This window comes from Mesoplodon bidens, assembly GCF_964165515.1.
Source record: "Mesoplodon bidens genome assembly, chromosome: 6".
Classification (NCBI taxonomy): Eukaryota; Metazoa; Chordata; class Mammalia; order Artiodactyla; family Ziphiidae; genus Mesoplodon; species Mesoplodon bidens.
Window position 1 is genome coordinate 69410431 of NC_138162.1, and position 22885 is coordinate 69433315.

Sequence of the window (22885 nt, forward strand, 5' to 3'; positions counted from 1 at the left end):
TGTCTGACACTTGTTTCTTTGTCGAGGGGAAGGCAGAGAAAAACTCCTGCCTGACTTGATTTGCTTTTGTGCTTCTTGAGGTCAAAGATTGTTAATAGTCCCAGTTTGGTTCATCTCCTGGCATGGATAATGAGCAAAGTTGAGTGAAAGAAAGAAAGAAACAAAGGGAGAGAGGGAAAAAGAAAGGAGGGAGGAAGGAAGGGATGAAGGGAAGGAAGGAAAGAAAGAGAAAGAGAAAGAGAGTTAAAAGTTTCCATTGTTTTTTGCTCTTCATATTGGTCTTAACTCAGAATTTTTGGAATTTCTTTGTTCTCTTCTTAAACATAGACACCTGGCAAAAGAACTTTCAAGGTGTGATTAGACATAAGTTTGCATAATTTCCCACTGATTCCATCCAGTGCATTCTCATATTTATAATATGTTACCATTCCAATCAATGGATGGATACCAATAAAATGAGCTATGGAACACATCTTGGGCATGAGTGCTTTCTGTGATCTTTTATCCTACTTCAGTAGACTGTTTATCTAGCAGTAGAGAGATTTGAAGAATTAGTTTTTGGGTTTTTTTTTAATAAATAAAGCCACAAGTTTATTACCATGTGAGTTTAGAATACAGTATAGTGAAATAATGCAACAGAGAAAAAATGGCCTAGGGAAGCCTGAAGAATCAGATGTTTTAAATGAAGCAGTAATTGTGTCTGGGTAGAAGAATCAGGAAAAAAAAAAAAAGCCCAACTCTTTGATGAAATGATTCTTAAAGGCTGGATGGGAGTTCAACGTGTAGGTGATCATAGGAAACTTTCTGGCTAAGAAAAATGCACGTTTTTGTTCAGACAGTTCTGGAGTTTAGGGTATTGGTCATAAAGAGGTAGAAGTTTAGAGTGGAAAAATGGATTCAGGCAGCATTCCATTTGTGGTGGCCTTTGAATGCGGTAGAACATGTGTACTTAGTTTGGTCAATAATCATGAACCACTGAGGGCTTTTTATTTACTTATTTTTGAGCATGGAAGTTACATAACCAAACGTGTGCTTTATTAAAGTTAATTGGGCAGCACAGTGGAGAATGGATTGGGGCCAATAAGAAAAAGATTAGGAGCAGAAGAATATACAAAAAAGTATTAGTGTACTAGTCCAAAGAAAAATAGCGAAGTTTGTATTAGAAAGATGGGTTTTGGTGGTAAGGAGACAAAATGCAACCTTCAAGAATTAATACCAGATAATAACTAACCAAGAGTGGTGTTTCTACATTTATAAAACAAGCATGGAATTGAATAGACTAAAGTAATAATACATGTGGGAAATAATAGTTTTTGTTTTGCCTCTTTAAATTTCTGCTGGACCTGTTTAGTGTTACTAGTAACTTTGGAGATGTGGTCAATGAATTTGAAAATCAGGATGCATTGGAATAATATAGGTGATGATATAAGAAAAAAAATGTACAGACAAGTGAATGCTCTGTCCACCTAATAGAGTGTACCCAGTTAAAAATGCAAAGTTCAGTATGAAGGATGTTTTTCTACTGAACTGATCAGTTATTTTGACATCTTGTAGGAAACCATGAAAGTTTGTAATTACTCTCATTAAGAATTCTATGGGACTTCCCTGGTGGTGCAGTGGTTAAGAATCCACCTGCCAATGCAGGGGACACGGGTTTGAGCCCTGGTCCGGGAAGATCCCACATGCCGTGGAGCAACTAAGCCCGTGAACCACAACTACTGAAGCCCGCGCGCCTAGAGCCCATGCTCTGCAACAAGAGAAGCCACCGCAATGAGAAGCCCGCGCACTGCAACAAAGAGTAGCCCCGGCTCTCCGCAACTAGAGAGAGCCTGCATGCAGCAACGAAGACCCAATGCAGCCAAAAAGAAAAAAAGAAAAAAATTCTGTGGAAGTATGAATCCATCCACTCCTGTTCAGATTCTATTATGGTTTCTTGTCTGTGACATTTTGTTGTGTGTTTTAGTGAGGCCTAACTCTTACCAAACTCTCTGTCACTGTACCTTTCAGCAAAGGCCCAATAGGAGGGACTCTGAAGGTGACATCTGACCAGCCACAGTGGTATCTATCATCCATCAAGTCATTCAGCAGAAATCTTTTGAGATCTGCTCATAGTCCAGCTTCTGTGCTTGTTGATAGTGATATATAAGAGTGTGGAGATGTTCAGAGATTAATAGGGTGTGAATACACACAAAAAAATACAGAGAAATAGGAAATAAAAGAAAAGAATGTGAGACCAGAGGTAGGACAAAATCATTCTACTTAATGAACTACAGGAAACTTTGTAAAGAAAGTGATGTTTCACATGAAATAAGTAATTATTGATCAATTCATTTCCTCTTTCTCTCTTCCTAGCTCCATCCTTCCCTTCCTTTACTTTCCCAAATATTTATGGAGTACATACAGTGCTTAAAGCCTTATGATAAGATTTTTTGGCTCCAGTCAGACATGAATCTGCTGTCAAACAACTGAAAAATAACATTTGCCAAGTATGGACACACCCAGCAGAAATTAAGTGGCATAATGAAGTATAAGATAAATATAGAAGTATAAGACAAAGATAGAGAAAGGTTTGAAAAGTGGCTGAAAAAATAGTCGTCTTGATGTCTTTGCTGTGTTCATGGTCTTGAAAATTGCTCTCAAATGCCTGTGGAAACATCCACAGCTATGCTGCACCTGGGAAGCAAGGTGAAATCTGGTAACTGGGCTCTCGGTCCAGGATACAAGGACTGGTTTGTCACTGGTCATTTATAATTCCCAGCCTGTGAAGAGATATACTCCCTATTACATGGAAATCAATTTGTGGTGTTTCGATTCTGAGTTAGTTTCTGAAAATCATTTTCTGAAACCCTTTTTGAAAGACCCTTTACAAATAACTTCATGACTCTGTATGGCTTTCTTGCTAAAACTGTGAAGACAACTTTGTTGGTGGACACAGAAATCTTAATAGTGTTGAAAAGCTGCTGTGCTTTGGGTTTTACTTTACCCTTGTGGTTTTGTTCTTTGTTTTTTTTTCTCTCTCTCTAACCATTGAATCTTTTTTTTTAATTAATTAATTTTTTGGCTGCGTTGGGTGTTCGTTGCTGTGCATGGGGTTTCTCTAGTTGCAGAGAGCGGGGGCTACTCTTCGTTTCAGTGTGCGGGCTTCTCATGGCGGTGGCTTCTCCTGTTGCGGAGCATGGGTTCTAGGTGCGCGAACTCAGTAGTTATGGCTCACGGGCTTAGTTGCTCGGCGCCACGTGGGATCTTCCCGGACCAGGGCTTGAACCTGTGTCCCCTGCATTGGCAGGTGGATTCCCAACCACTGTTCCACCAGGGAACTCCCTAACCATTGATTCTTGAAGCACATTCTTTCATTAAGGAGATGTAGCACGCTCCACAGTAGCTGCGGGCAAGACATTAACATCCTGCAGCACGTCCTAGTCTTGAAAGATGAGTCAACCTTGTGCAAATGAAATATTAAACAAATGCTGCTTTACTTTTCTCTCATTCTCTTAAAACAATACCAACTTTGGCCAGGGATCCAATAATAAAACTGTAGTTGGGCTTCCCTGGTGGCGCAGTGGTTGAGAGTCCGCCTGCCGATGCAGGGGACACGGGTTCGTGCCCCAGTCCGGGAGGATCCCACATGCCGCGGAGCGGCTAGGCCCATGAGCCATGGCCACTGGGCCTGTGCGTCCGGAGCCTGTGCTCTGCAATGGGAGAGGCCATAACAGTGAGAGGCCCGCATACCACAAAAAAAAAAAACAAAAAAAACCCCTGTAGTTTCAAATTTAACTTCATCTCCAGGTTAGGTCCCATGACATTGACATTCGATAGATATTGAAACCAAGCTTCTCCTCTTTTAAAGAATCTTGTTATCCCTCCCAAGAAATCTCAGTGGTTCATTTCCATCCTTGCCCCATTCTTCTGCCATTCAGCTAAAGGGAGCCTGTTCCATCAGTTTCTGGTCTCTGTAAACTTCCTCCTCTATTGGGTGATTAATTACTAGCTTTCTGGTGACTTCTTAATCTTGTTCTGTATTTTAAAATATTCCTTCATTTCAAAATTCTCTAGTGTAAGATACAAAAACTAAATGGAATATAAGTAATGGCAATTACTTTCCTCTCCATTCAGCTTTGTCTTTACTATTAAAGGCACCATTTAAAATGTATAAAAATCATAAAAGTTTAAACCTTCAAAATAAACACGAGGCAATTAATTTTCTTAGTGAAAACATTAGCATTTAAAGGTTAAAGTGGCCAAAAATATGCTTATTCCTTAACATTACTAACAAAGAACCCATTTGTGTTAGCATGAGTTGTCTTTTTAAAAGATGCTCCAGGGGCTTCCCTGGTGGCGCAGTGGTTGAGAGTCCACCTGCCGATGCAGGGGACACAGGTTCGTGCCCCAGTCCGGGAAGATCCCACATGCCGCGGAGCAGCTGGACCCATGAGCCATGGCTGCTGAGCCTGCACGTCCGGGGCCTGTGCTCCACAATGGGAGAGGCCACAGCAGCGAGAGGCCCGCATACCACAAAAAATAAAATTAAAAAAAATAAATAAAAAAATAAAAGATGCTCCAAATATACAAAGAGAGATGGCCTCTGAATATTTGGACACAATAGATTTAAAACAACAAAACCAAAACACACTTTTATTGTTGGAAATAGTGAAATCCACTGCTTCATGTATGAGTTAATGGAACTTCTTGACAAATCACCTGTTAAATTTTAGCTGACAGCTTGTCATATATTAATTATAAATAATTGTAATATACGGCTATCATAATACATGCAACACAAAAAAATAGGAAAGGTAATTAGAGTCTATCCTTTATTTTCCCTCTTCACTTCTTGCTCACAAGAAAAAAATGACCCAATGTTTCACTTGGGTTGGGATAGTGCCAATGGTTAATGGAATGCCCCACTCTACTAAAGGATTTAATGGGAATATCCATTTGTCACAGTTGCATGCTGTAATCTCCAGTAGCAGAGCCAATGGAAAATAGCATCGTACCATAATGTCCTCTACACTCGGCAGGTGAGGGTGAAAGGCAGCCGCTGAACTGAACAGTCAGGGGAGAGAGCTTGGCTTTTCTAGGCCTGTCTTTAGAGAAAGATGTGGATTTCTTTTAAGAGAACATTGCTGCCTGACAGCAATAAGAAACGCAGCCCTGGAGAAAAAGAAAGTACATTTCTTTCATATGGAAAAAAGTGGGAATGTTTGCATAGCATGTCTCAAAATCTCTAACCACCTCTTTTGTCTACCGGAAGCCCACCTGTCTGTAAAGAGACTTTGGGTAGTGGTATCAGAAAGACCAAGGTTAGATGCTCATTTCAGTCACCTCCTACTTTTGAGTTTGAGCTTTCAAATCTGAGGGGTGCGAATAACAGCACCTAAACTTGCAGTGCAACTGGTAGAATCCATAGAACTGTATGAGTCTAAAAATTAGCATGGCACCTGAGTTGTCTTCCTTTCTTCTTCACAGTTTAGGTGGAATTATAGCGTAGTCTGATGACTTTATATGTGTATAGTTTGTGTTCTCAAATGAATGAAAATATTGTTTAGTTTAGGGACTGTGTTTTGTATATATTTGTTTTATCTTTCTCATGTGCCAGGTCTGTGTTTGCTCAAGAAATGTGCTACTGAGAAATGCCGTGTGAACTAAATTTGAAAAACTCTCTCAAACATTTTAACACTTGTAGAGATTAGTATTTTAGTTACTTGAGGATTAAAACCATTGTTATTCCATGTATGCATTTAGCAGCAAATTAATGAAATATATTAGGCATAGCTAGCACCTATAGGAAGAGGTCTCAGATACTCATTTCAGCGCCTATGAAACAGTTTACTCTCTTCAGAATACATCATTTGAACCTATATTGTATTTCTCCATTCTAACTGGATTCAATACAAACCACTGTAGCCTTCACAAAGAAAATATGATCAGCAACAATTACTGCAGTTCCTTGGTTAATAATTTATAACCAGAATAGAAGTAAAAACACAAGATTTTGAAGTCAAACAGTTGTAGATCCAAATTCTAGCTTGGCCACTCACTAGCTAGGTCAGCTTGGCCAAATCACTTATCCTCTCTGTCCCTGTTTCCTCACTTATACAATGGGGCTAATAGTTAATTAGCAGGGCAGTTGTTAAGATTGGAGGTGAGGCAGAGGCTTTGAAACTTTCTCTTTTAATCACTAGCCACAGGACAGAAACATAAGTTTTATAAAACAATGTTTAATACATATAATGCACTCTCTTTTCTTTCCTACTTTCATTTAAAAAATTGTTCATGACCCACTAGATTCATGACCCAGAAAAGGTCATGGTGTGCCTTTTGAAAACCCGTGGGATAGCATGATGTTTAGCACATAATACAAGTGTAACAAAAGATTACTGTTATTCTCCTTACATTATTTTCAGCCTTATTTTTAGGATGCTTCACGATAGATGAGTATAAAATCTTTTGAGTACTTCTAGGAATTAACTTCCTTGGATGGGGTCCAAAATAGACTCATACTCATCGTATGCTGAATTATGCACTAGAGGGGGTTGTGCTGTAGCAAAGCTTCTGTGTGCTATTCATCAAAGAATGTTAGAGCTGGAAAGGAACTAAGAAAATGCCTAGTACCATTCCTTCATTTTCCTTCCTGTAAGTATTTATAGTTTTAAAATATTCTATATTTATTACTCATTGATAAGTTGAAAAACTGGCTTCTTTGATCCAGACCTTGGAGGTAATTAGGAATAGTTGGGGGAGAGGGGACACTGGGTCATGACATCTGGGGTTTTGTTCTCCTTCTGTCACCAAAGAGTTGGGTCACCTTAAACTCTCAGGGACTCAGTTTCCTTACTTGTAAAATTAGGTGATTTCAGCAGATGATTAGCCCACCTCTGATGTTTTTATGACCTCAAAGCTCCAAATGGTAAACTCTCCTAGAGGTTGTAGTAGATGCCACAGGGTGGTGTTTTGTTACAAATCTGATCTGAGTATATTAATGTGTGTATATTGGGCTTCAGTCTTATTCCCACTACAACTCAGATGTACAGAGAAAGCTTGGTTCCTCTACTTGCTCTCTCTCTTATCACCCTGAATAACACTGTCTCTTTTGCCCAATAATAGCTCAGATTCTCTAGTCACCTCCTTCCACTGCTACTTTTTTCTCTAAGATGTTTGCTTGTAGTGGGACAGGAACATCGAGGACCTCATGGTGTCAGGAAAGTTGGGTCCTTGGGCTTGTGTCATTTATGTATACTGTCCTCTGTCTCCTCTGATTTCTGGGTCTCTTTTCCTCCTACTTGTTGCTCACCTTGGTAACCATCATCACTAAGTTCTCTAGTTAACCTAACTCGCTACCAGTGGGATACGTTGATGCTATATCTTTTTCGACTAGGCTCCCAGGTAGTAATCAGACTTCCCAGCTGGTATCTTAAATCAGGTCAGAACTGGTCAGATCTTCTTAAATGAGGTAGAGGGATGTGTGTCTCTCCATCAAAGACAACAGCAGAGGAAATTCAGGGTTTTTTAAAACTCTGTTTGTTCCTCGAACATCCAACTTTGCAAGAGGAAAGTGGGACTCATCAGTTTACGGGGGAGGGTGTGGCAATGAGAAAGCCAAATCAGAGTTTACACCCTGAGTGAGAATCACCTGTGCAGAGGCTCAGATTTCTGAATCCATCCTTAGGGCATAAGGAACAGGTGTTCAGCATACCTTCTCAGCTTTTCAGTTCCTCGTGTTATCAGAAAGTCCTGAAGGCTTGCCCAGGAATAGTTGTCTTCTTGACTTTTACTATGAGGCTAACCATTTTAAAAAAAGAACAAGGAAGACTCATGCTACGATGATCTTCCCCCTCTCCCCTCAGATTGCTGGAGGACTAAACTTCATTTAGAGTGAAGCCTTTCAAAAATATGTGATTTCTTTCTGGAGCACACAGGGGACAGAGGATTACTGACCAATCCTTCAGTGCCTTTCAGGAGCGCAGCATGCAGAGTGGGAACAAATGGGCAGCTTGAGACAACAGTCAGGATGCCGAATCATTAGGCTGAATCTAAGGGGTCTGCTTACCTTTGCTCTTTCAAAGACTGCCTCGAGCCTGCAGGAATAAGTATTGTGTGTATGTGCTGGCCTGAACACACAATGAGCAAGGGAGGTGGCTGGAAGCCTTGACTTTCCTTAACCTTTCTGACCAAGTTTCTAATAAATTTTGGTAGGCCAATTGCCAATGATGGCTTCCAGCTGCTGACTTTTTTTTCACATGCTTGAGATCCTTGAGGAGTAAAGAAGGTTAAAATTTGCCCCTTTAGCTAACAATCCACAGTGTGTTCTGTAGATGAAGCTTGTGTAGCCCAAGAACTGTCTAGGGAGAGGGTTCTATGGTGTCCTACAGACAAGCTGGGGAGCACTGCATTTTCAACATCATAAAAGCAAGTGGCATGGAAGCAAAACAAGAGTTATTACACTACGATTGATTCTATACTTCCCTTTCTTCCTCTCTGATTCCAAAGTGGATCCACCAAACATCCCTGAATGAGGCTACCGAGGTGAGCTGGGGCAGTGGACATAAACTGTCTCATCAACACGCTCCTTATATTTTTATCACTGCTTTGAATGGGGTGCAACTGGCATCTTTCCTCCCGTGTGCCAGAACCCGGGGCAGGAAGCACCCGGGTGTGCAGCTCTTAGGAGATGAGTGAATTTGTTAGAGGGGGGTCTTTTCTGTCCTGGTGGATGTATGCTGGGGAGTGACGTCACCCAGCCCCCTCCTCTGCAAGTGTGTGTGTGTGAGTGAGTGAGTGTATGTGTGTGGGTTGCGCGCCTCCTTCTCCCAGCTCTCCTGCCTCCTTCCTTCGCCCGTCCAGCTCTCTGGCCCTTTCAGTGGGTCAGGGGTCCAGACTGAGGGACTCGCCAGCGGGCCTGGCTCTCCCCTCGGCCGGGCGCACGCACACTCCCACTCTCGCGCCGGCAAAGTGCACGCACAATCCCTCAGCTCCGGGGCACCGCGATTCCGTGGGATCCCCAGCATGTTACGAGGATTTTCGAAATCAGTCAGACAAGGAAACAAAGAGAGGAGCTTTTCCAATCACTTTCCTGAGATTTTTCATTTAATTTCCCCATCAAACCACCTCGCCCTCAACCGGGTTCACGCCAGGGCTGAGGGCTGGGCTGGACTGGCCATCCCTCGTCCTGGCCCTTGACTCCGCGCGGGCCGGTCTCCAGGCGTCGCCTCGCCCCCCTCTCCCCGCCTCCCCACTCCCCCCGCCGGCCTCAGTTTCTGGTTACCTCTCGTGTGCGCTTCACTTTGGGGGGGAAGAAGAGAAGAAGGGGAGGGAGGCGCTGAGGGGGGCAGCCGAGTTGCTATTTGTGGCCAAAGAATCCTCTTTAAAAGAAGCAGCAGGAAGGAGGAAACAGGAGAGGCGGAGGGAGGAGAAGTTACGCGGCCCCGGACCCCCCAGCCGCGAGCGGCGGAGCGTCGAGGAGCGGGAGGAGGAGGAAGAGCGGGAGGCGGAGGGAGAGGAGACACACGGCGGCGGCGGCCGGAGAAGCCGGCGCAGGGCGCGCAGGAGGAGCGGGAGGAGGAGGAACAGCCGCGGAAGCCGCGGGCTCAGAAGGGCCAGGAGGACGGCCCGGGAAGAGGAGGCGGAGGCGGCGGAGGCGGCGGAGGAGGAGAAGGGGGTAGGGGTGGAGGGAGGGAGGGCGGGGGGACGCGCTCCTTTGGATGCTGGATTTCGGGGTTTGGGACTCACTCGCTGACTCTCCTCCACTTCCTCGCTCTGGACTGGGCTGGCCGCGCGAGGAGCGGGCGGCGGCAGCCACGGGGGGGATTCCCGCTGCGGGGGCCGCAGCTGCGCGGGATTAAATCGGCCGCCCGGACTCTGGCGGCTGAGGCAGGCGTGGGCTGCGCGGCCGTGGAGGGGCGTGAAGGCGCTGGAGCAAAGTGCTGGTGGCGGCGCGGGAGGAGGTGGCGGAGGCTGCCCGGAGCCGACATGACCAGGTGAGTCTCCCGAGCTGATCCGGTCCGCCCCCCTGAGTTCTCCCGGGTCTGCGTCCTGTGGGGTCTGCGTCCGCGGCTCGCCCGGAGCCCGGCTCCCGCAGCCCGCAGGTCAGGGGCCGGAGCTGCACACTCCGGCGTCCCCGAGCCCAGCGCCCCGGCACCGGAGCGCACAGTTTGCTCTTCGGAACCTCCTTGGGCAGAGGTCCTCCGCTGCACGGTTCGCTTCTCGCTTAAAGCCTCAGACCAGGGAGAGTGGCAGTACTAGAGAATGAGGGTGTTTGAATCTGTGTATTTGTGAGATACCCGGTTTCTCCTCCTGGGGTGGGCGTAGTATTGGGGAAATGGTGGAGCGGCGGGGGACTACGACCCTACCCAGGGATTCTGCCACTGCAGTTTTTTTTGTTTGTTTGTTTGTTTTTTCTTTGTTTTTTTTAAGAGGCAATGATTACTGATTTAAGGAGGGCTGGTTTTGGTGATTTCTTTCTTTCCTCTGAACTAGTGGGGAGAAGGAGAAATAGCAGGAGTCAAAGTCTACGCGGCTGCCATAGAGGAGTGGGATTGTTTTGGAGACCTTTCCGTGGCAGAATCAAAGCTCGTAGTTCTGCCACGGGAATCTGCTGTTCTTACACACTCATTCCGTAGGGAAGGGAACAAAGAATTTATCATGAAAAGTCCAAGTTGTAGGAAAAAATTTAAAAAGAAAACCAAGAACAAACAACGTTCTTTGCTTTCCTGTCGATTTATTGTAGCTTTCACATTGGCGTGTAGAAAACTTGAGTTGTGTGTCTGTGAGGTTGATTTTCATTTAGAAACATTAACAAATTAAGGCAGTTTTCTTATGCTTAAAAAAAAAATCTTGAACACTGTGTGAGCTTGACTTTCATTAATTGGGTGTTCCAGTATTGTGAATAGTAGGTCCATTCTCCAAAACCTGGACTATCACAATTCACTTGTATTGTTTCCAGCCTGCTTCCCAGTACACGACTTGCCTGCTGTCTCCTCTGTTTTCTAAAATTCTTAGCTCAATCCCCCAGACCAGCCTACAGTTTGTGCCTTAAGCATACAGGGAGATTCCTGAGGGATCGCTGCCCTGTATTTTCTCTTAAACTTTTTTTTTTTTCTTTTTTTCCCCCCTTGACATGCCCACAGTCATAGTACCATTGACTTAGAGCATAGCACATACATTTTGAGCCTCTCAGAGACTAGTAACTGCTTGTGACTTGAGATAGATTTTCTCTTGGACTTCCAGTGCTTCAAACGTCGACCTTTCCATTTGGTGTGTTTTTTCCAACCATCCTGTAGCACACATATGGGGTGTTAGTCCACCCATTGATACTTCTGACCATTTTGGCAGTTCTATCACTGTTTCAAAGTGTACACATCCACCACTCAACTTGAGTAAAACCAGGGTGATGTACTGCCAAGACTTGAAATATTCTGAATTAAAGGAATATTTAGATGATACCAACTTAAAGATCATACCATGTTGTTAGTATGATGATATCCAGGACAAAGCTTAATAAATATGGTACTTATTTAGAAAACATTTTGTTACATGCCACAGATAGATGCTATTTTGTTAGCTTAGCAAAGAGAGAATAAAATTTCAGTGCTCAATGTCCGAATTCTTGAAACAGACATCCTAAATGGACAATACAAAGAAAATTTTCCTACCTCCCACCTCCCATAATTATGTACTGTACTTTGCTTTTCAATGGAACTAGCAATTCTGTGACAGATTTCTTAAATTCATCCTCATGCTATCAGCTATTATTGTACTTTCAAAGTGTGAAATTGACAAGCTGGTCAGTTTCATGAATTCAGCTGTCAGATTGTGTCCAGTTAAAAACTGCTAAAAGCTGTAAATGTGCCTGCCTAGAATTTTCTTTTTTAAAGGAAAGACAGCTAGGGGATGAGGATTAAAGGGTGTTATTAATTGTAGATCTTTGTAAATAGGTGCACTCTAATGTAAGTTTCTTCACTGGCTGTTGTTGGGAAGCACATTTATTTTAGATTTCTACTGTTTTAAAAGTGGCATTCAGTTTGTATCTATATTTCATTTTAAATAGTGAGCACTTTACATAGAAATAATCTGTTCTTACAGCCCCCAGTAATAATAGTATAATAGAAATAAGATTCAAAGAGGAAAAGTGTCTCTCGAATATATTTTAATATATATGAGTAATATATTACTTTTGTAATGACATGTGAAGCAATGGATGAATTAAATATTTTACTGTGGAGGTTATGTAACACAAATTCTTCTTAGACCAGTGCAGTTGTAGTTACTAAAGTAATGAAATACAGTGCTCTATTTTAATATATATGTTTTTCAGTGGATAATCATAAAAGCAAAACTGCTTAAAGTATTAAATACAATGATTTGATTTGTCTTTTAAGATTGACATTCATCTACAGCCAGAATATCTCAAAGTCTAGTACTAAGAATCGGAATCCCCTCATCTGCTGCTATTTGCTAAGCCACTAGGGGCCTGTATAACTGTTCTTATATCCAGGAGGTACTCTGGTATGGCATATGCAAACCCTTCCTAGAGAGGCATTTAAAAAGTATCAGGTAGGCAGTCCCCTTAGTTTTTGTTTTGTCTTTTTAACCTATTAATTCATGCTCTGATGTTAGTCATAGACATTGACTGAAGGGTTTTTCAAGAACGTTGTTTAGAGCTTACACTATGGCGGTACAAGTATGACTTTTCACAGAGTGTGCAACATAGGAGAGGTATTTGTGCAAATTCATATGTGATCCCAGGTTCTCAGTGTATGTCAAGGATAACTGATGAGGATCCTATTTGCATAATGTAAGGTTAAAAAAGAAAGGAAGCAGAATTACTTTAAGGAATGCGTAGTCATAGATTGATGGTGTGATTAAACTAGCTTTGTGAGTGCTGTGCAAGTTGTGTGGAACGAGAATCTGAGGCTGTGACTACAGTTTAGTCAGCACTTGAGGGACCCGCACTGAAGATGCACTGTATGTTTTTAAGTGTCAGTTTCATAAATTTGAAATCAACCAGCTGTGGCAATCTTGATAGACATTAGGCAATAAGGTCAAGTATACTTACACTGTTCTTTTGTTGATTTTCAGTTTTTCAAACTGACAAGGGTAACTATTTGTAAAAGAGCACCCTGTAAGTATTTGCGTATTGGATTTCCTTCAGCCCAAACTTGATTTATCAAGCCATTGAACATTTCTGTTTTTAAAAGGATTCTACGGATAAATAAGAATTCATTAACACAGTCACGTACTAAAAGTGCCATTTCAGGAGTGATGGATTTCTCAAGGTGGTTTTGCTTTAAAACTACCCTTCTCTAGTTTCAGTGTGTATTTGTGGGTAGTCTGAGAGTTGAAGTATGCCTATGCTCTAATTTATGATCCTGAGAGCATCAAACTTTTAGGCTCATATCTTTAAATGTATACATTTAACCTTTGGTCATGGGTGCCCTTTTAATTCCCAGAAGTTTCTGGAAATTTGGAAAAATAAACTTTACCTTTAATGTAATATATTCAACTTAGCGGCCACAAAATATTCTTTTAGCATTAGTTTTATAAGCACAGATATATGAAGTGCTAAATAAGAAAGATTAAGTGTTCAGTTTTCCAGAGTATTCGAAGAATGTATTATTTGCTCTTATTTTCTTAGAGGGAGAGTAGTTTTTGGTTGGAAAGGTTAGTTTGAATAACTGAGTTATATTTTAAGCGAGGCCTACTCTGAGTGTGTTTTTGCCTTATGGAGTTATTTTTCTTTTCTTTGTACTGTTTGGTTTCTTTGAAAAAATCTTTTAAGAAAACTACTTACTTGTGATGGCACAAAGGCAACTTGCAGCCGCAAGCAAAGTCAATGTTTAAAAACATTTCCTTTTATATTATCAATGATTTGCCAAGAGCAAAGAGAAAAATTGTTCTTTCTGTGAACTACAAGATTGAGTATTCCTATATAACACATCAACAGAAGAAATCTGATAATGTGGAAGAAGATTGCTTAGGAGGGATTTATAAGTAAATTTCATTGCAACAAACATCCCTTGTTTACACTTCTCTAATTTCATAGCACAGTGACATTTCCACCAAAGGACAGGTTTGTTTGGGGACATGTTTTCTATATGGATAATATCATTTGCTTCGAATTAGTAGTTGGTAACACTTATTAAAATGTCATGCTTGGCTTGCATTTGTTTTGACAATTAAAGGGTCCAAATTCTCCCACCCCCATTTTAAAAATAAAAATGTGTTTCAGCTCTCCACAATCAAACCCTTAAGAGAGATAGCTAAAAGAATAAATGGCTTGTGCTTACTGATTGTTCATTATATGAAATTGTAGCCTCAGATGTAAAAGTTCAGCATTTTCTTTATGTCTTAAGTCTTGGGGAGGTCAAAGAGCAAATGCTTATATGTTATAGAAGTCTCTGATCTAATGTAACCTAAATAATAGAGTCATGATAATGGTGCGAGACGGAAGCATCAATGAAATAGAATTCTTAAAAATGTAACTCACAAAATTACATTTCAGGCCCATGCCCCTTGTTTCCCCTTTAATAAATCACCCATTTGCTTTTATGTAATCAACAGTTTGCATTTTCTTCTCAACATTTTATTTATAAAATATTTTTAAGACAAAGTAATTTAAGTGTTGTCTCCAGTTAGACTGTCACACTCCTCAAAGAAACTTGTTGCGAAAAAAGAATAAAATTGCCTGCAATGTCCCACCTCCTCCCTCTCAAAGTAATGCATTCAGTATCTTTCTGTTCATTGTTTTCTAATTGATGCTGATGTATTTAATAGGGTCATATCAATATTTGTCAGTTACTCTATAGTTTTTTCTTTTTAATTACAAGAAACAAAGAGCAAAACTGAACTTTTTCTTGGCTTTTCAACCTCTGCTTTCCCCCAGCTCAAATCCCTGTATGTCATAGATCAGCAAATGAAATGAAAAAGAGGACAATTTAGAAAGCTAAGACAGCTGATTCTGTCCATAAGCCAGCAGATCAGGTGTACCCATAGACAAACAGTGTTGAGACAACTTGAATAGTCCTAGCTTTCCACCTGCGGCAAATAAGCTTTGCCTTCCTTTGCAAATGGCTGCTGTTAGGTGGCAGGCTCCCCTTGGGCTTCTTCAGCACTTATAACAAAATATAAGAGCAAAAGCAGCCATCTGAAGCTCATCTTTCTCCTAGTTCTTTGAATTCACTGACCAGAAACACGACTTAGCTTTGACATTCAGATAACAATGTCAGGAGCGTTGTGACCTTTAACATATTGTTATTTACTGGCTTTAACCATCGTAACTCTGTCAGTTTCATGAGCTTGATTGAGTTTATAAATTCTTAGTTGTCTTTTTTTCAACAGCCCTCAAGCTATATTCTTTAATGTAGCACTAGCTAACTAAATTCAGATTTGTGAGTTGCATTTAGAAAATTATGCTTCTCAGTATTGCTTCGGGATTAGGAGATAGTGTACTTTCAAATATATGAAATGATCATCTCACTGGGTCACAAGTAACAAGTGACTTCTTTTTTAAGCTTCAGTAAATGGACTCCCTTTGTTAACAAAAGGTTTATGAGTACTGATTTTATAAATAATTGAAAATCAGTTATTGTTTAATCTTATTTAAGCATAGGTATATAGTGTATATAAAGATAATGCTAAAGGTTGCAAAATCTTGACCAGCTTCTTTCCTTCCTTTTTTTTTTTTTTTTTTTCTCTTGGCGACAGTGAAAAGAACATGAATTTGATGCAAGAAAAACTGAATTTATACCTTAGTTTTGTCACTTTTTATCTGTGGGATCTTGGGAGAAATTATATAACATCTTAGGGTCTTGTTTCACCATCTGTAACATGGAGAAAATAGCCATAGAGGTGATGAAGATCCAATTAGATAAGGATTTGTCTTATTTTGTATTTTTTAAATTAAAAAATTCCTGGATGTAGGAATGACATAACGGACATGCTATATTCAATGATGCTAGTTTGTATGATAGTGTTTTGCTCTCTTTAGCTGTCTGCTGTAAATTATTGCTACCTGATTTAAAAATTAAGCCTTGTTGGATATGGGTGTTTGGTGTACATTTTCCCTATGTGCACTCTGTTGTGTACATGGTATAATTACTACAGATGCTGGAACTACCTTTTCCTGTCCAGCACATTTTTTGAAGTCTGTACACATCGGTATGCCATAGTACGCTGTTTATCTCAGAAAGCTTTTAAGGGAAAAGCTAGAAATGATTTTACCTACAATGTACAAAGAGAGTATTTTGCTTAAAACTCAAAAATGTATTAATAGATTCCTGATGATATTTGATGTTGAGCTGCAGTCTGGGGGAAGAAATGTTTAGAAAAGCAGTTAATTAAAATACTGAACCAACAGAATTGCCTTTTTTTTTTTTTTTTTTTTAATGGTAGTGCCTCTTAGAAAGCTCTTTAGTTCTTTGCCCAGCGCAGCTGTCCTTCCATGGAAGATCAGGTTTCAAGAGCAATGATGGATGGTGGGTGCCTGTAGCCAGTTGTGGGGTTTGCTCCGAGGTCAAATGTATTGATGGAGGATAGGAATTTACTGCCTTCTGTCTCTCCCTAAGATCCGCCAGTACAATTTCACAGAGAAAAATTAGACTAGACACATCAAATGCTGATCCAGTGTTCCATTACGGGCCAAAAAAACATTTGTTTTTAAAGTTTAAAATAATTTTTTCCTCCATCCACCTTCCACCCCAATTGAAGGGACACATCGTATACACACTAACGGTTTCTCACTGCACAGGTAGACTGCTGGCTCCCTGCAAAAACATATCTGAACTACTTGTAATAGTAACTTAATTGAAATATTGTTAAAGGATTTTAAGAGAGAAACAAAATAAGTCTACCAGTTTTGACTTTTCTGGTTGAAATAATTCAGTATGTGATTTTTAGATACATGGTTTTATATCTTTAGTTATAAATTCTATCTTATATCTTAATTTCTATCTTAATTTAAGTGGAATGTTTGGCCAGTTGGTAATAATCTATTGGAAATGTCTTAAATATTCTAAATCCATTTACTGGCTAAGTAGTGATTTTCACATTTTTCTTGGGGGGGAAAGGAGGGAATTATAATATTTTACTAGAGGGATAAATTTTGGGCAACATCTTCCATTGGAAATATCTCATGGATGGAAGTTCTGTCTGAGTCCCTTCTTTGATCCTCACTTTCTTCATCAACATTGTTTCCCCTTCATTTGATATTTTAGCCTTTGGTCTCCATCTCCATTCTAAACTCTCATTGTTGTTTCATATATGGGCCTCTTCAGGTCACTGTCTGTACTCTTTAATGGGATATTCCTGTCTACTTCTCATAGAAGCAATACTTATTTCTGCATAGATGACTCTCAAAATAAAATTTCTAACTTCTCTCTGGAGTTCCAGATCTGAATTTTTTCCAGCTTGTTAGATAGCTGAGAAATAGAAGGTTCTCCTGTATCCCACATTCTGCATTTTATAAACTTAAAATATAATCTTTCACCCATACTTTTGTCTACTTTTTTCTTGGTACCTCATTTTCTCCTTTCTCCTTTTCAGTTCTTCCTAAAAACTTTTGCTTTCTGAAATACAAGCCTTTTCAGTTCTGCCTACTCAAGTGCTAAATTCCCAGCACAGCAGTCAAAGCCTTTTGCAGTCTAATCCTAACTTGTGTGTCCAGCCTCTGCTCTCAGCGTAGCCCCAGGTGCTCTGTCCTGCTGCAGTATCAGAGCCCCTGCCCTAAGGTAGAAGACTCTGCCCTCGGGCACCTCTTTGGTTCTACCAACCCTTCATTCTTGGAATCCCCTTTCTCTCCTTGCAGGCTGTCCTAATTTGCATCCATTGAAATCCTCCTAATTAGTCTCTCATTTTCTAATTCTCAACTCAAGTGCTCAATGCTCTTTTCTTTGAATTTACTTTGAGTTGAATTTAATTGAAATCATGAATGTGAAGAATAATTATTCAGTTGAAATCTCTGATGATGCTCAGGACATTGAGATAGGTGAAAAACAAATATCTTTTAATTTTCTTTATATTGGAAGTACAGTAATAGTGGTTGATGTGTAAAGTTGTAATTGTGATGGTTTCTAAAATTTACTGAGCATGTACTATGTGCGACGCATTCAGCATAGCATTTTACCTTCACTGTCATTTTTCATCTCTAAAACAACGCTATGTAAGTCATATGCTTTTTATTATCACCAGTTTAAAAGCTGATTCATAGAGAGGTTAAGTATTTGCCCAAGGTTGCATAGCTAGATATAATAAAGATGGAACTTAAAGCCAAGATTTTAAGTTATGATCCCAACTTTTATCCGCTCCACTCTTAACCCCTCAATATATTCTTGTGTCTGACATGAATTTTTAAAAAAATTATTTCACATATACCAGGCATGTATACACAATGACACAGTGCTTTCTTAACCCAAATTCAGGAAGAATCTTAAAAATTATGTAGGTTTTCCCCCTATCATTTCTGAAGAATCTCCTGTTTCTTTCTCTGCTTGGGACTAGAGGGATTTAATTTTTTTTTTTTTTTTTTTTTAAACTTAAGCAGTTTAGTTTGGATTGGGTGACCTTTTTCTTTTTTTTTGGCAGTTGCCTTTCAGCTCTAAAATTATATGCTTTCAGGCCACTGACACAACTGCCTGAGCCCTGGGGTTAGTCCTGGAACAGAAGTGGTTAAATTAAATATTTCCACCAAGAATAGGTTTTTAAAAATCACAAAGGCTGGCATTTTCATAGCTGCCCAACAGGTAGGGAATCAAAAGCATTTTTACAAGGAGAACTGTAGATCCAGCAGAGATATCTGAAGAGCAGCCTCCCATCAAAGAAATGAAATTACGCCAAGTGACTGATATGTATGTGTTCTATTTATTGGCTGCCTGCCCTGCACAACTGTATCTGGGAAATTTTGTCAATTATACTATCTTCTAAAATACTCTTATTTTCGCTGCTCACATGTTCATTTCATTATCAATAACAGATGGATGATTCGATAAGTTTTTTTCCACTTCACCCATTTTTATAAAAGTTTAGCTTTTTTTTTTTTGGTCAGGCTACAGAGACCTATTTCTGATTAATTATGGTCTTATAAATTATACAAGAAAGGATGTTACATTTGTTTGATAATTTGGAAAATTATTTTTTCTCTGACGACAAAGCACCCTGAAGTTTTAAATCAGACATGGTACATAAAATAAAGTTACATGGAAAATGCTTTGGTCTTTTATGGCTCTTACTGTGTGTTAACAATCACGTCTTCTTTGCCCAGGTTTCTAAAATGCTTCTCACATGCATGCACTGTCCTGTTTAGTCATGTTTTCCTGTGGGTTAATCTATAAACAAAACCTGCTTGGGAGCCTGGAGCGGCGTGTACTACCTTCTTTGGGTGGTGTGTAGTGAAGTTTCTTCCATGATTAGGTTCTTAATAAATGCTTCTTGATGATAATAGTTATAAATTAAGAATGACACGTTCAATAAATATTGTTAGGCATATTCAGCTACTACTTTAAGAAGTGATTGGTTAAGTGCAGTAGAATTGAATCGGATTTTTACTCTTGCCCAGATTCAACTTGAAACTGATCTCTTTTATCCAAAAAACTGGGAAATATACCATTTAAATTTTGATTTTAAATTCATCATTTAAAATCTGTTTTTTCTAAATAATCTCTTGTTATTCCAGTAGACCAAAAGAAATATTAACTTTCTTTCAACCAAATTATTCACTACCTGTTAATTTTTTTTTTTTTTTTTTTTTTTTTTTTTTTTTTTTTTGCGGTACGCGGGCCTCTCACTGTTGTGGCCTCTCCCGTTGTGGAGTACAGGCTCCGGACGCGCAGGCTCAGCGGCCATGGCTCACGGGCCCAGCCGCTCCGTGGCATGTGGGATCTTCCCGGACGGGGGCACGAACCCGTGTCCTGTGCATCGACAGGCGGACTCCCAACCACTGCGCCACCAGGGAAGCCCTACCTTTTAATATGTTAGCTGGCATCTGTTGGCAAGGTCCTCCTCATCTTTTGCCTGGATTGCAGCCTCTCTGTGTTTAGTTAGGAGCTCTGTATAGTTGCTTCGGTGCTCTGTAGCCAGCGTGATCATTAAGAAACTCAAATCTGTTTATGTCATCCTTCTTCAAACATTCCATAGAGTGGAAGGCTCTTCCTTCCACTCTATGTAAAGGTTGAAATACTCAGCAGAAGTCACCTGGACCTTGATGTCTTTCTCCCTGCCTTGTCTCTTGCCACCTTGCCATTCTCATAATGGTTTTCTCTATTTCCCTTTTCCCACTGTCAACACACATACATTCCAGCCATACTAAAGTATTTGATATTTCCCTGATGCACTACTTTGACCCTTTGGTGTATAATTCTGAGCATGCTTTCTCCCTTTCCTGGAAATTCCCTTCCCCTTCCATTTTTGCCTGATTCCCCTCTTCCTTCAGGTCTTAGCAGAGCTGACAACTCTTCCAGCACGTCTTCCCATCCTGCCAAGCCTGGCTATGCTATCTTTATGCACTAGAAGAGACCCAAATACATTTTACATAGAGCGTCCATAATAGTGCATTGTGACTGCTTATTTATGGTCTGATTCATTACAAATACCTCAAAGCCAAGACCCGAATCTTTTCCCCAGTGGTATTTCTAACGCCTAACCCATGGCTTAGCTCAGTGTCCTAATAACATTGGCCCATTGTTGTTGAGTAATTTGTGAACAGATCCGTGTGCCCAGAAAAATCAGAGGTTAGTTAGTTCATAGCCCAGATCTTAAAACCCGTATGTTTAATGTTTAACTCCACAATTTATGACAGTATTGTCAGTTGCTCTTGAGTAATTTTATTTTACTTGAGCTGAGTTCCACTTGCCCAGTTCCCTACCAAACCAAGACAAAACCAAATCTGTGTATACTGTGTGTATCTCCTCATATGCCACTAGACAGGACAAATCTGCCTTTACATCTGGCTGTGGTAGGAATTCCCAGATGCACTTCATTCTGACACATGGTCATTATTGAACCAAAAGCCATTGCCTGGCATGATTATAGCTCGTATTTGTTTTCTTTTTAAGGGGCCGCATCCAGGCTGCCAAATGCACAACAGGTGCCTTAGTTTTATACTTGCCAATCTGTTGTTATTCAAATGACCGCCCTAACAGAGACTAATGATATCTAATAAAATTGATCTCAGTTCTGGCAAGCCGGGCTTAGGAAAGCAGGAGCAGTAGGAACTGCAGTGTGGAAATATGCTGGTGCTGAATGCTCCTGGTGAAGCATACAATTTTTAGAAGGTGGCATATGGCTCACATGTAGGCCCCTTGTTTATGTTGAGCCATGGAAATTTTCCGCAGCCCAGTATTATTTGAACACTAGGATTTGCAACCTCTAATCTTATTTTAGATGGACTCCCCGGGTGGCATGGGGACAGGACTAGCTGTGCCAGCTTATCAGTGAATGGCTGTGCCATGTCTGTAAGGCACAGCCAGGCAATCCTTTTTGGCCAAACAGCTGGCTTGTATGACCGCCGCTTGTATTTCCTGTCATCAGAAATTTGCCTCACTGATTTCTAAGGCCCTGTAAAGACTTCAGTATTAACAGAGATAGCTAGGAGAGGAGTGTGTCAACTTGCAAATAGGAGCTAATGTTTGGCCACTTGGATTCAAAGAGTGTGTATGATTTTGTGGGTTTTTTTCATGCTTTATAGGAAGCTGGCCTAAGGAGACCTTTGTCACCAAAGGAAGTAACTTCTTGACAACTGGCCATCAGAACTCAAAAGTCTAAGTGATGATAAATGTTAGAACCAGGTTTCACAAGGATATGAAATTGCATTTTTTTTTTTTTTTTGCAGTACGCGGGCTGTGGCCTCTCCCATTGCAGGGCACAGGCTCCGAACGTGCAGGCTCGGCGGCCATGGCTCATGGGCCCAGCCGCTCCGCGGCATGTGGGATCTTCCCGGACTGGGGCACGAACCCGTGTCCCCTGCATCGGCAGGCGGACTCCCAGCCACTGCGCCACCAGGGAAGCCCTGAAATTGCATTTTTTTTCTGTAAGGATCTTAGAAACCTCATTTTCTTTACTTACTTACCTGCTCTCCCATTTATGCATTTATTCTTTAGAGCTTCATACATTAATCTTTCCACAGTGCCTTGCATTTATTCCCATAAATGCAAGGCACTGTGGGAATGTAAGGATGAGCTTGCACTGACAAATAGGCAGAGATCTATCTGGATTCTTAAGATTTTAGAAAATTCATGGTAGCATAATGTGCTTTTCCAATCGGAGAGCTTTATATTGTCATGTGGAAAAAAGCTACTCAAATTCCACCATGATAGGAAGGCTTACAGGTTTTGCTAAATGAATAACCACTACTAGAATAAGAGTCAGTGGTTAGAGCCTTAACTGCCTGGCCATACTTCACTTGGCTCCACAGTTAATTGAGCTTAACTAATTTCCTGTGACCTAGCATATAGAGTAGTTCTTAGGTTAGGATTTGGCTATTATTGGGCCATCTTTTTGTATTATTTATACCCATCCTACTTGAAAAAGGATTTGTGGCAGCTATTAAATCATATGCTTCATTATCCTTAATAAATCACCTTAGTAGAGCAGACAATGGATTATTGTACAGATGGTTAGTTTCTACGAATTTTTTTTTTAAATATGCATCTTCTTAGCCTCATTCTAGAGGATATTTTATTTCAAAGCATTTTAAAAATGATAGAGCCCTTTAAGGAGTATAGCAAACTACTCAGTGATGATTGTTCATACTAAAAAAAGTAGACTAAGTACAAGTAATATAAACGTGAAGAACATTTTTAAATAAATGTTTTTGAAAGGCCTGCTACCATTTCTGATTGCGTAAGTTTTTCAAGATAGTTTTTATCGTTTAGAAGAAAAGATGCACAATGATGTAGTAGGA

The 22885-nt window shown here is 40.5% G+C and overlaps 1 protein-coding gene across 4 annotated transcripts in view; it reads left to right on the forward strand.

The window, feature by feature from the left end:
* Positions 1-22885, forward strand: part of PTPRD (protein tyrosine phosphatase receptor type D) — a 2148730-nt gene that overhangs the window by 1609885 nt on the left and 515960 nt on the right. The window contains exon 1 of one of the 4 annotated variants that reach the window (XM_081238161.1): positions 9761-9974. The exons of the other annotated variants lie outside the window; for them this stretch is intronic. The gene's annotated coding sequence lies outside the window, so the exon portion shown is untranslated. Of the gene's footprint in view, positions 1-9760; positions 9975-22885 lie in introns of those variants that run through there. 4 annotated transcript variants of the gene reach the window in all.